Source organism: Pan troglodytes, chromosome 9 (genome assembly GCF_028858775.2).
Source record: "Pan troglodytes isolate AG18354 chromosome 9, NHGRI_mPanTro3-v2.0_pri, whole genome shotgun sequence".
NCBI lineage: Eukaryota > Metazoa > Chordata > Mammalia > Primates > Hominidae > Pan > Pan troglodytes.
Window position 1 is genome coordinate 113055125 of NC_072407.2, and position 13978 is coordinate 113069102.

Consider the following 13978-nt stretch of genomic DNA (forward strand, 5'->3'; position numbering starts at 1 on the left):
AGCCAGGCACTTTCTTAAATGAAATCAATTCCTGGCCTCAAGCCTGGTGGATAATAAAATGTCCGAAGCAGCACATTTAAAAAAGAGATTTGAAAAAAGGAAGGAGCTGGAATCTCAGCAAAGCAGAACAATTTATTTGTAAGAATTGATCATCGACTGCTACAAACAGGAAATGAATATTGGAGTCCAATGCTTTGGAAATCCACAGCAAGCTCAGCTCTTCTGAATGGGCTATGGATTGAATCTTACAGATCAAGAAATCTTGAGTGTAAGAGAGATTTTAATTAATGCTAAAGTAGCACAAAATTAGCACTGTAAGTTCTGCCTAGATTAATTCTTTCTTAAACACATTGTTGTATAAGATCCAGGAAATTGACTGCCTAGACAGTATCGACATGTGGCTGTAGCCTGAGGCTGAATCTCTGGGTACAAGTACTTGTCCTCTTTCCCAGTGCTGGAGGGAGGCAGGCCCTGAACAGTGACGGAGAGACTGCCCAGTCATGCAGATTCAAGGGTGGTGAGTTCATCATAAAGAGACTAGGGAGACAGCAAAACTGATGCCATGCTGGAGGACTGATTACCCCAGTCTTTTGTATAGATGCAGGTAGAAGACCCCAGCTGTCTTTTTGTTTCTCTCCTGGCCTGCTGAAATCTCTTTATCTAAGTGTTCCTACTTATTCCCTAGAAAAACAGACAAGATGCAGCAAAATTAAGAAACATGGGGAAATTGAAAACATTCCAAAAATTTTCATAAGTTAAACTCTTTTTTAAAATTCTCGACTTCTATTTTGAAAGGATGCTCAAAATAGAGCAATAAGTGCATTTTTCATTGGAGACCATGGCTCTTTCAGAACATTTTAAATGATAGTCTTCAGATCCACTTATAAATATTAAGCACATAGCTGTTGGGAGGTAATTCTCCATGGGTCTCTTGCATATCTGCACATCTTGCAAGTAGAGGTATTAACTATTAATATCCTTTGTTCTGGACTATCCTTCAAAGGGAATGTGTACAGCAAACAGTCTTGGACAAGTGTCTCTTTCTAAAGCAAAGTGCAAGCATGATTACTGCTCATTATAAAAGATATGGGGTTCCTTATCTCCAGGTTTGTCTCCTGAAATGAAACCAACTACATGTGCAGACATTCATCAGGTCCTATCAGCCTTATCTCCACGGGACTTGAGCAAGAGGAACTGATGCACATATACTCATGTTCACGCCACTTGCTGTGCCATGACTGTGAAGTCCCTCATCTCTAACTTAAGAAGTTTCATGCCTTCTACCAACATCCGTGAAAATGACAGGCTAACTTGTCAGGCTTGTGAGCAGGGTAAAATTGCAGACCTTTCACTGTCCTTGACAATAATACAGGGGCTGGCACACAGAAATAGCATAATACATGTTAGTGTTCTCACTTAGGCCTTGGTCTCTGCTATTTCTAGAGTCTACTTCTTAATCAGCCTCCCAGTGTGGTCCTTTCCTCTCCTTCCTACTCCGCAGGCTGGTCCTTTTGGTCATTCTAGTTAAGGAAGGCATCTGCTTCTTTGATCCCTAAAATTCCCTCCACTCTGCGGGATTTCTTGCCCTCCTTGGGTTTCTCAGGCTTCACCTTTTAGAATTCCTATCATCATGCTAGTACCATCCGTATCTGGTCCCTGAGGAATCTTTCTTCTCATTTTCAGATTCTCTGCCCTCCAGGTGACCCCTTCCTTCTGTCTCTAGATCCAGGGGGTTTTTTTTTTTTTTTTTTTTTTTTGAGACAGAGTCTTGCTCTGTTGCCCAAGCCAGAGTGCAGTGGCACGATCTCGGCTCACTGCAAGCTCTGCCTCCCGGGTTCACGCCATTGTCCTGCCTCAGCCTCCTGAGTAGCTGGGACTTAGGCGCCTGCCACCACGCCCGGCTAATTTTTGTGTGTGTGTGTGTATTTTTAGTAGAAACAGGGTTTCACCATGTTAGCCAGGATGGTCTCAATCTCCTGACCTCGTGATCTTCCTGCCTCGGCCTCCCAAAATGCTGGGATTACAGGCGTGAGCCACTGCGCCCGGCCAGGAATTTTTTATTTAGCCATTCCCCAGCACCCTCTGCACCATGACATCAATGCTCCTGCCTGAGACTCTGAGGCTATTCTCCCCAGGCTACCGCTTACATGAAACACTGTCGCTTCACCCCTTCTTTCTTTGTGCTTTGTATGATTTGTTTACTACCATGTCTGTCTCTCCCATTAACCAGTAAGCATTTTGAAGAACAGGATGTCATATTCCCTTTTACATACCCTGATAGACTGGTGCTCTTACAGGTAACAGACAGTCACTTGTTAAAATTAACCATCATTCTGCATATAAAAGTAGTGCAGGCATACAAAATCATTAATGTCTTATTTTTCACACTGTTCACAGGGAAAGAAGAGGGTCATTGTGTCACATGGACCATTTCCTCCCCCTGATTCCTCTGACCTCACCGTTGCTGTTTCTGAGCACGCTATTGCAGATGACTACTTTGGTAAGCGCTAGAAAAGATGGCATCATGACCTACGTGCTATGCTGAAGAAGACAGGAGTAAGGGTAGAGCTACCAGAGGTAACTCCTAGGGGTCTTGAAGATCTAAGTGACAGTGAAGGAAGTGCATTGTTCATTGGAGAAAAGTTAGTCAAGGTTATTTCGGACACTTCAAAACATGACATGGGTGGGTATGCACATAGCAGGTATGCAGAATCTGAAGAATGGAGAGGGCTTTAGGGTCTTGTTAATTTCTCTAAGGCAAATACAATAGGGATGGAATGACTACAGAAAAGGAAGGCCTTATTTTAATTTGGCTTTTAGAAAGTTTCTCTAGGCTGGGCATGATGGCTCACACTTGGAATTTCAGCACTTTGGGAGGCTGAGGCAGCTGGATCACCTGAGGTCAGGAGTTTGAGGCCAGCCTGTCCAACATGGCAAAACCCCGTCTCTACTAAAAATACAAAAAATTAGCCAGGCATGATGGCATGCACCTGTAATCCCAGCTACTCAGGAGGCTGAGGCAGGAGAATCGCTTGAACCCAGAGGCGGAGGTTGCAGTGAGCTGAGACTGTGCTATTGCACTTATTGCACTCCAGTCTGGGCAACGGGAGCAAAACTCCGTCTCAAAAAAAAAAAAAAGTTTATCTAGGGTGCTGCCCTTGAGGCAAGCAGAAAAATGACCTTGAAGTGGGAGGATCTCTTAGTAAACCCAGATGTCTGATTCTACCCTCCACTCTGTCCCCTCTTACCCCACTCCTGGCTGTCAAAATGAAGGGTTTCTCCAGGCCCACCAAGTCCAGAACTGCTCTTCTGCACTTTCTCTCAATGAAGAGGAGAGGACATAAGGCCTGGGGAGAACAGCTGCTCCTTTCATTGCACTCCTTGCCGCATGCTGGAGATGAAGACACGGGGCGTGCACAGCATCTTCATTTTATTTTCTAATGTGCCTGGCACAAATGCCAAAGACAGCTACAAGTAATTGCTCTCCAAGCTCCAGTGAACTAGAACATCTTCATTTAAGTCATGCATAGCCTGGAATTTTTTTTAAAGGAGAGAAAGATGACTTTATGTGGCAGTTGCTAAGCAGCCAGGCTCTCGGGAGCTCAACACACACTCAGCTTTGCAAAATCTCAGCAGCAAGCCACACTGCCCTCTTTAAAAAGCTCTCCTTAGGCAAACCTTGCAATTTTCACTACATCCCAAAATGTAAGCTGCTCTTGTTTGTTTTTAACTACACACCACTCCCACACCCCATGAACTAGTAATAAAACTGGGAGATGATTGTGATAACCAAATATCCTACCTCACTGAGGGCCTTGAGGCAGCCTAATCTTTGGGCAGAACTCCAGTGAAAGTACTGGAAGAAATGAAATTTCATAGTGGTTCATTTATTGCTTTACATGTACATGGGGGGGAAATGAAAAACACAGAGAAGTATAGAGCAATAAATAAAAATTATAAAAATCTCAAGGTTCAGAGCACTCAAGGGTAATTTGTGTGATATTTCCTTCTACAACCATACACAACAAAATAGGGATCATTACATGAATTGAACATAATGTGTGCAAAATAGTAGGCATATTTACTCAATAAATAATTTTAATGAGTGGATGAGCACATTCCATTTTATGTAAATTTTTCAGTGAATATTGCAGTATCTCATATTATTAAAGATTTTTCATGCTTAATTAATATTTCATCACACATATGTATTATAAATCTTTTGTCTATTTTTATCTGTTCTACCATTATTAGGTACTTACTTTTTCCCCTAATTTTTAGCTAGTTTAAGCAGTGGTGTTATAAAGTCTTTTTAACCTAATTTTATTTTCATAAATAATCTTTTTTAATATACATAATTTATTTTTCAGATTTCTTTAGGATAGATCCCTAGAGGTAGAATTATTTAACTAAAAGGTATGAATTCTGCTAAATTTCTCAATAGTTACTGTCAAAGTGCTTTAAAAAATATTGGTAATAATTTATATTCCCAGCAGAGACTATGCGAGTTCTTGTCTCACTGCAGCTTTATTAGCATAGTTTACTGTCATGCTTTCAACTCTGTCAATTTCATTGACATTTTATTCCATAAAAATTAATTTATTGTTATATATACATGTTATTTTGATTTGATATTAAATATTTTTTTCACACTTTCACGGCCACTTCCATTTATTCTCTTGTGAACTGTGAATTTACTGGCCTTTGCTGGTTGCTTTTTTCTACTAGGGAGAGGAATACACAAAGGCATGAACACCAGGAGACAGGGGTCATGGAGCCACCTTGCAGGCTTTCACAGTCCTCTAAACATCAGTTTAGGACTCTTAGGCTCACTAACTCCTGAGCATAAAAGTACTGACATTTAAAAGGCCAAGAGGAAGGATTTGTTTTCAGAGAGCTGTTAAGGTGTTTTGTGTCTCCCATTCTACAACCCCTCTGGAGGGGCCGGGACAGGAGGGTTTCCCCTCATCATCAGGCAAGGGAGAGTGAGGGCTGGAGAGTGAGGGCTCCAGGAACGCCACTCAAAGAGCATGGGTCTGCATCCTCTGGAGTTTGGGGAGCACAGGTTATGAAGAGCTCAGCCTAGGTGCTGCCAGAGGAGACTGATGAGCGGAAGAGTGAGGGCCACCCTCAGCTTAACCACACCCCTCCTGCATGGGAAGGACAGAGTATCTCACTGATGAAATGGGGACCACGTGGAGGTGGTCTGACTCCTGCATAAGATGACTGCTGGGACAGGCTATGTGCAGCCGCTGGAAGAGCTGCCTGCCAGATGCCCAGGGGCTAAGGGAGGAATCAGAGGTAGCTGGCAGAGGGACACCACGGCACATGTTAAGAACCCACCATCTATATTTTTATATCATGTTTACTTATGCTTAAGAATATATGCTGAATTACTTGTGAAGAATGCATTTGAAGCTATTTTAAATGTGTTTTTATTTGTAAGACATTACTTATTAAGAAATTGGTTATTAGGCTTACTGTTCTAATCTAGTGGTAAAGGTATTTTAAGAATTTGCAAGTACTTTAGATTTTCAAAACTGAGTAAGAGAGAAAATTATATAACCATCCTGCTGTTCCTTTAGTGTAACACAATAAAACTCTGAAATTAAAAAAAAAAAAAAAAAAGAACCACCCCTCTGAGAGCTCCAAATGGTGGTCCTTCCAAAAACCCAGGAGAGTCCCTTCTGAGAGAAAGAATCAGCGTTGGAGACAAAGACTCATCAGCACACCCAGAGGGCACCCTCTGGTAATCATCACTGTGCTGGTGGGCAAGACTTTTCCTGTCCCCCGTCTCCTTCACCCCTCTCTTTAAGGAGCCAGAGCATGCAGTAAACTGAATAGAGGCTGTTTCCTAACAGCCAAGAAGCCTAGGGCATTCTTTGCCCTTATTGATGCAGAATTTTTGTTCCTTAGTTCAACTAAAATGGGTTCTTGTGTAGGCACAGCGGACACACTGAAGGGTGAGGAGAGCAGAATTTATTGGGTAAAAAGGAAGAAAGAAAAAGAAAAAAACACTCAGCAAAGCGAGGGGGAGTGCTGCCAATGAGCCCCACCTCACGCATTGATTACTAGACCATGATACACGAGCTGAAGAGGCCAGGCTCCTGCCCCCTGCACAAGGCGAGAGGTTCCCATGGCTTCAGCCTGTTCCCCCAGTGCGCATGTGGACATTATTCAGAAAGAATCAGTCAGGAAAGGGTGGGAGATTCTCTGGGGACACCCCTTATCTGCCTCCTGTATCTATCACTGTTACTGTAGCTTTCTGGTCCTCGTTGACGGAGGAAGGAAAATACAACTTTAAATCAAACTTACAGTTTTAATTTTAAAGTACACTGGATATTACAACCACTAAAATTAGAGTGTTTTCTTATATTAAAGTGACCAAAATGCATTTTTTAAAATCTGAATGGAAATCTTAAAACCTTTCCATATTTTCAACAAGGGATGAGAAAGAAATATGGCCAAGGGTTAGCGTGAGAAAGAACAAGGTTATCTTATCCTCATACTCTACCAAGTTGAACTCAGTCGAATATCTTGTAGAAGGATATCAAACATTTCTCTGTTTTAAAAAATATTTTTCTTAGGTATTCTAATCTGTTTCTTTTTATAGATGATCTTTGAATTTCTTAAAAAAATCCTAATTAAGGTTTTTATTGGAGTAGGCCTGGACTTAATTTGGAGAGAATTTTCTCTCTAGAACATACATTCTGGAATATGGTACCTCTCTTTTTATTCAATTATTTTTGGATTTCCCAGTAAAGTTGAACAATAGTCATCTTCACTACATCCTATACATTTATTATTGGGTTTAATCCTCTAAATTTTGTCATTTGTTTTTATCAATGTTTTTGTCATTGCTACTAGAAATAGAATATTTTTCTTTCAGGTCTTGAAACTGGCTATTGAGTTTTAAATTAAATGTAGCAATCTGTATACTTACATTTTAACTAACCACTTTACTATGTTTTATTAATTTTAAAAATGTTTTATTTGATTATCTTATATTCCCTAGGTCTGCAGTTAAACCATCTGCAAATAATGGTACATGTGTCTCATTTTATAGCTTTCACTTCTGCATTGTATTTTACTGCATTGTTAAAAATCATAAAAAAAAAATTATCAGTGGTGATATAGATCAGGTAGGCCCTATACTTGATTTAAACTGGAATTTTTTTAGTGTTTTGACATTAAGAATGATGTTGGCTATTGTCTTTAGAAAGATGTCCTTTGTGTGTTAAGGAAATAAAATGTTATTCTTAGTTTTATAAAAATAACATCAAGAATGAGTATCTAACTATTTTGTTAAAAGCCATCACATAAAGATATTTTAACACCTCAAACACCAACTCTTTTGAGTGTCTAGGCATAATTTAAACTTTATATTATAAATTTTGTCTATATGCTTATGTTTTGCCTATAATAGAGATATAAAACACTGTCACCTCTTACAGATTTTTAAAGCCCCATAAAAAACTAATCAATTAACTAACAGGAGTATTAATAACTAGAACTATATATATGTTCAATTTTCAGCATAGGAGAAATGAGAGATTTTTTGAAGAATTATCTAATCAAGATAATAGCAGCTAACATTTTAATCACTTATAAACATTTAGGAAAGAATGAGGTAATCACCAGGAGACAAAGTATGGTTCTCTGAGAATAACACATACCAAATGAACCAATCTAATTTTCTTTTTTTTCATAAAGTTATTAAATGAGAGGAAGTCAGCGAACAGATTGAACCAGGATTTCACAAATTCATTTATTTGGTAAAGTCTCTCACGATGTCCTTCTAGGTAAAATATTGAAATGTAGATGGTAGCATAGAATTGGGGCTATTTGAAATTAGAGTATAAAATTGGTTCTGTGTTCTGAGGAGGAATTAATCAGGAGAGACTCTTAATTCTTTCTATAAATATTTTTATCAGTAATCAGGATGAAGGCCTGCACATCAAACTTCAAAATGTCACAAAGCTGGAAAAGAGAAAAATCAAAAAGCCAAAAATATCAAAATTTTAAATGATCCTAATAGTTTGAAACATAAGGCAGAATTTAAAATAAAAAACAATATAGTAAGTAAGTGAGGTCTTACATAAATCTATCACACAAGTATAGGATGAGGTGACTTGACTGGCTTGGCAGCTGTTCACATCAACACTATAAAAAAAAAGTTTTCTGAATGTCTTAAAATATGAGACTTCTGGTCAATATAGAGTGGCCTGATATGGGTGTCCTAGGTTGGTTCCCCAGGAAGCAGACTGTGATGCGGAGGTTAGTAGACAAGATGTTTCCCAGGGGAGCCCTGGGAATCAACCTCCCCGAAAGGGTGGGAAGGAAGCAGGAACAGGTAAAGAGGGAAATCAAGCTGCGATACAGATTCAGGGACTGCCATGATCAAACTCATGGCGAGCTTGAGAACTAGAATGATTCTTCAGAATTGTCCTGAGTTGGGCCAACATGGCCTGGCCTTTGTGCTCTTGCATTAATCAGTCACTCGATGCAGGCTGCCTAGGGAAAGAGAGGAGCACGACCTTGGACAAAGGGGCTCCCTGCAGCTGAGGTAATCCCTGAAGGGGCCGACAGCTGAGCACCATCTACAGACAGCACTGCCAGCAGCTGGGTCAACAAATCCTTCAGTGGAGGGGTTTCTAGGCCATGCATCACAGTGTTCACCACAGTGGGAAACCCCAGTGCCTGCTCCAAACCCATTGAAATGCTGAGGGGAATATATTTTTTAAGATGTTTTTAATATATGGTTAAGCATAAAAAAGCAAGAAAGGATGCCAAAAATAAAAAAAAAAGAATGGACAAGCAAGGCACAAGAACCAGACATATGCCTGAAAATGACATGGTTTCAAGTCCATTGAGAAGGAAATTAAGACTTTAGGCTCTATTCCCAGTCATCCACCAGAAACGAGAACCCCAAACTCATGCCACTTGTGAGTGTGTGGTCCACATTTTTACTAGCCTCAAGGTGAGACAACCCTAAAATGAGATAGCAACATAAAAATGGATCTAAAGCTGGTTCTATGTAAAAAACTTCAGCAGAGGAAAAATTCAAAAACACCCCATGGGATTTTCCCACCCCTAGTGCACCTGAGACTCCCATGATAAAAACACCAGATGAAGATGATCTCACACATGCAATGAGGAGGATGGAAGGGATAACTTCCAAATGCCACAATCTACAGAACTTAGACCATTCTGAAAGAGACCAAAATAAAATATGTTTAAAATATTCAAGGACATAAAGGAAGAATTAAGATCCAAAAAGCAAATAAACTGGTGAAAATCACAAATAGAAATTCTAGAAATTAAAAGTACAGACACTGAAATTTTCAAAATGTATTAAACTGGAAAACTGGTATGCAGACATTACTTGGGATGCAGCTCAGCAAGATAAGTGAATGAAAAATATGAAAGTGTCTGGTATGTTTATTAAATCTTGTAAGATATTTAAAAATCCTTTTCATCCATTAAATATTTATTGAATACCTACAATGTGCCAGGCAGTGTGCTAGACATTGGGAACACAATAATGACCAAGAAAGAGGAACATTTACTCAAAAATTTTATGTTGTCTTCTCCGAAATGCAATTCACACTTTTCCAAGCCATGACATCTACAAAATTCGGTGAGTAAATGCAATGATAAAAAGTAAGAAATATCTGATAGTCTTGGGCGATGTTGACATGATGAGAAAAAAAATTTGTCCCCCTGTGCTTTTACTGGTTAACTATATCTGGAGTAATGTGATCTTTTCTGGAAACCACAATTTAACATTGGATGTTGACAGATTAGAGTCCAGACTCAAAAAGCAAGAATATAGAATAGCCTGGATCATACATCATTTACGAAAGAGTTGATGTGTGCTCTACCCAGGAAAGAAGAAAATAAATGGGTACAAAACCCTCTAATACTTTTCAACCTAAAATATTATGATTCAGCCCAAGGCTTCTGTGTCAGATATTAACTGTTTAGCTCTTTCTTCCCCACCACACAGTTAGACTATCTTTCCCAGCTTTCCCACTAGTCAGATGAGGTCATATGACTGAGTTCTAGCCAATGGAATGGGACAAGAAGTGCTGTCTGCCGCTTCTAAACCTGGATGGACCTTATGAGCTTCACACATGCATTTATATCTTTTTCACCATCTGCCAACTTGGTGAAGAACACAATGACATTGAAAAACAGTGCTGAAGTGGGTAAAGCTACAAGCTGGAAGAAGCTTTGATTCCTGAGTCATTCCATGGAGGAAAGCTTCCATCAGCCAGGTACAGTTACTATGGACATGATTGAGGAATACACTTTTATCCTATGTTAGCAGTTACACATTTTTTAAATAATAGCTAACATTACCTTAATGAATACAGTTGCTCTTTCTTTTTCTTTTTGTTTTTTTCAGAGACAGGGTCATGCTCTGACATCCAGAGTAGAGTGCAGTGATACAATCACAGCTCACTGAAGCCTGGATCTTCTGGGATCAAGTAATCCCACCTCAGCCACCAGAGTAGCTGGGACTAAAGGTGCATGCAGTCATGCCCGGCTAATTTTTTTTTATTTTTTAGTACAGATGGGGTCTCACAATGTTGTCCAGGCTTGAATTCCTGGACTTAACCAATCCTCCTGCCTCAGCCCCCCAAAGTGCAGGGATTACAGGCATGAGCCACTGTGCTTGGCCTAATATAGTTTATTTAAACAGGATTTCTCATCCAATTTTCACACCCAGTTCCTGCCTAATTCATTCTAATAGGATTCTATTTACCTCAATTCTATTGCTCCTAGGGAGGCACTCCTGCAGGAGAAAAGCTATGTCCCAACTTGAAATTCTATTTGTGATAGAGGTTGGTATATCATCTTGTCACTAGTCCAGCTTCTGCCAAAAGAAAGGCATTTCTTACCCATTCGCCTTCTCCAGAAATTAATCCAGGTGTTTGCTCCTCAACCAAGCTGAGTTACTTAAGGTCTCTTTCATGCTCATGTTTATATCCTCAAAATTGTCATAGTGCTAGGTATATAGCAGTTGATTGTTGATTGAATCAATAAAAAAAGAGTTACAAATGTGAAGCTCTTTGAATCTTAATGAGAAAACCAAACAGCAGTATTTGGCAAAAACAGAAAAAACCCCACAGTGAGCTCTGTATACAAACATATAAAACACATTTCTATACAGGTTACATATGTCTATGCACATGTTTGTATACAAAGGAAACAGGTTGATTTCAAATCAGCTATTTCGGCATATAAAACTAAGAGCTTCCTTTTCCATTCTCTTTACAAGATCAAAGCAACCTGAATGTGTAGCTATTTTTAAAATATACACAGGGTTCCCCTGAGCTAAATGGTCTCTCACTAGTAAATGAGTAATGGTAATGAGATTACTCTGGGAATAGCACATGCCAGAAAATCATAGTACTCAGGAAAAAAACAAAACAAAACAAAACAAAAAAAAACAAGCAACCAAGCCTTTCAGGAAATCTTAATCTTCTGCTACTGAACAAACACATCTGGCCAGCTCAAGGTCAAATATCTAATAGATCCCTGACTTTTATGAAGAGAAATAAAAAATGCAGGCAATGCTCAAGGATAATGCATTCTTACCTTTCTCTGAGATCTGCGCCCCGTAATCAGAAATAAGAGAATGAGAAGAAAATATGGCCCTTTTTGTTATTTTCAGAGACAAACAGAAAAAAGACAGTGCTTGCTAAATAGAAAGCATCTCATTATTATGCACCTCAACCAATGCTCCAGAAACCTAAACCCACCCACTTTGGCTAACCTGCCTGTCTCCTGCACAGATCACATTGCATAGTAGCTATGCACTTCGACATATGCCATCTTCTCCTCATGTAAGATTCGTGAGGACAGGAATCATTGTTGACCACACATTTGGTTCAAGGGACCTGGCACAATCTGAGGCTTTAGTAGGTGTTTATTAAATGCTTGTCAAATAATCTTGGAATTTTCCTAAAAGTATGAGGCTAATGGTGATGAAATCTCTCCCGATTATAAGTAGAGATGGAAGAAAATAACACAAAAATAAACCATAGTCACCCACTCTCTTTCCTGACTAGAATGTAAGTTCCATGAAAATGGGAATGTTGTCTGTCTTATTCAGGGCCATGTCCCCAGCGTGCACTCAGTAAGTGCTTGTTGGGTAAGTGAATGACCTTGCTCATGTAATTCTTTCAGAAAATTTTATTCAACAACATAAGCCTTATCATGATGAATGCTTGACGTTATCACTTCCCCAATTTCCTTTGTATGCTCATAACTTGACAGCTGGCTTCCCACATGTGTTTGCTTTCTACTGATGCTATAACAGATTCCCCAAAATTTGACAGCTTAAAAGAACACTCCCTTATGATCTCACAGCTCCATAGGTCAGAAGTCCAGGTAAGCTCAGAGGCTCTGCTCTGAATCTCACAAGGCTGAAATCAATGTCAGCCAGGCTGGGCTCTGATCTGGAGGCTCCGGGGGAGAATCCACTTCCAGCCTCATTCAGGTGGTTGGTAGATTTCAGTTCCACATGGCTGTAAGACTGAGGTCCTCATGTCCGTGCTGGCTGTTGACCAGGGTCCAGCTTCTGAAGTCACCCACATTCCCTGGCTGGTAACCCCCTTCATCTGCAAAGCCAATGAGCCAATGAGGCTTTCTCACACTTCTGATCTCTTTGACCTCTCTTTCTGCCTCTTGTCTCCTGCTCCTGCCTTCTTCTTCTGACTTATTCTCCTGCCTTGCTCTTCTGCTTCTAAGGATATATGTGATTACATTGGGCCTATCTGGATGATCCAAGATAATCCCTCCATTTCAAGGTCAGCTGATGAACAACCTTAGTTCCATCTGTAAAATCCCTTCATAGCAGTACTGAGATTAGTGTTCGACTGAATAACCAGGAGTAAGAATTTGGGGGGATGTCTTTAGAACTCTACCTACCACACTAAGAGTGAGCAAACCAAAGATAGTGCCCAAAATGATAGCCGGTCTTTATGAAGCCCCATCTTAGAAGTGACATCCATTGTTTTCGCTGTATTCTAATTGTTAGAAGCAAGTCAATAAGCCCAGTCCACACTCAAGGAGAGGGGAATACACAAGGCCTTGAATACTAGTCATCAGAGATCACTGGGGACCATATTAGAAGCCACCTACTACAGAAAGGAAATATCATTACATCTTACCATCTGGTTTGGCTATTAAAAGCATTTATGTGATCATAATAATACAAATGAAACATTAAGCTCAGCAAAATTATCATAACATTATACCAAGAGGGAACGGTGATAGCATAGAATAGAAAGGTGTTTGATAAAAGAAACAAGAAGGAAGAAAGCTAAGTCCTCCTAGTCAATTGAGGGAAATCAATACAAAATACCTAAAAATAGCAAATCAAGAAGTAGTATTAAGTATGTTATTTAGAGACAGGAAGGTGAAATGTCAATCATGTAAAAAAGATGAAAGTGCCTCTGGAATGGGGAAATGTCAGCAGGGGGGTGTTGCTCATAACAGTGGCTGTTTTTTAAAATAAACCTTACAGGGTTCTTTGACTCTTTAAACCATGTATGCACACGACTTCTATTAAAATAATGGGAAAAAAACAAGAAAGGAGGGAGCAAAGGCTTTCCACAGAAAATTGTGAAATTATTTGCATGCAGTGAAAACAATGTAAAATATCTCTAGCTGAGATGGGAAACATTGGCCCAAGAAACACAAAATAGGATGCAGATAATGAAGACAGATGCAGTGAGACAATGCAGTGAAACAGCAGCTGTCTGTCCAGCTGCACATTTAAGCCAGCTGACCCACCCCACCCTGAAGGCCTGTGACAAGTGAGTGGCCAGCAAGGCCAGCCCAGAATCCACCACTCTTTGCTGCCCCCCTTGTTTTTGAGTCTGGCTCAGCTCCTTCCTGAGGCTGGGTTTTATTTCTACATATCAGCCTAGCTTCTAGCCTTCCAAATACTTTTGATGTTAAT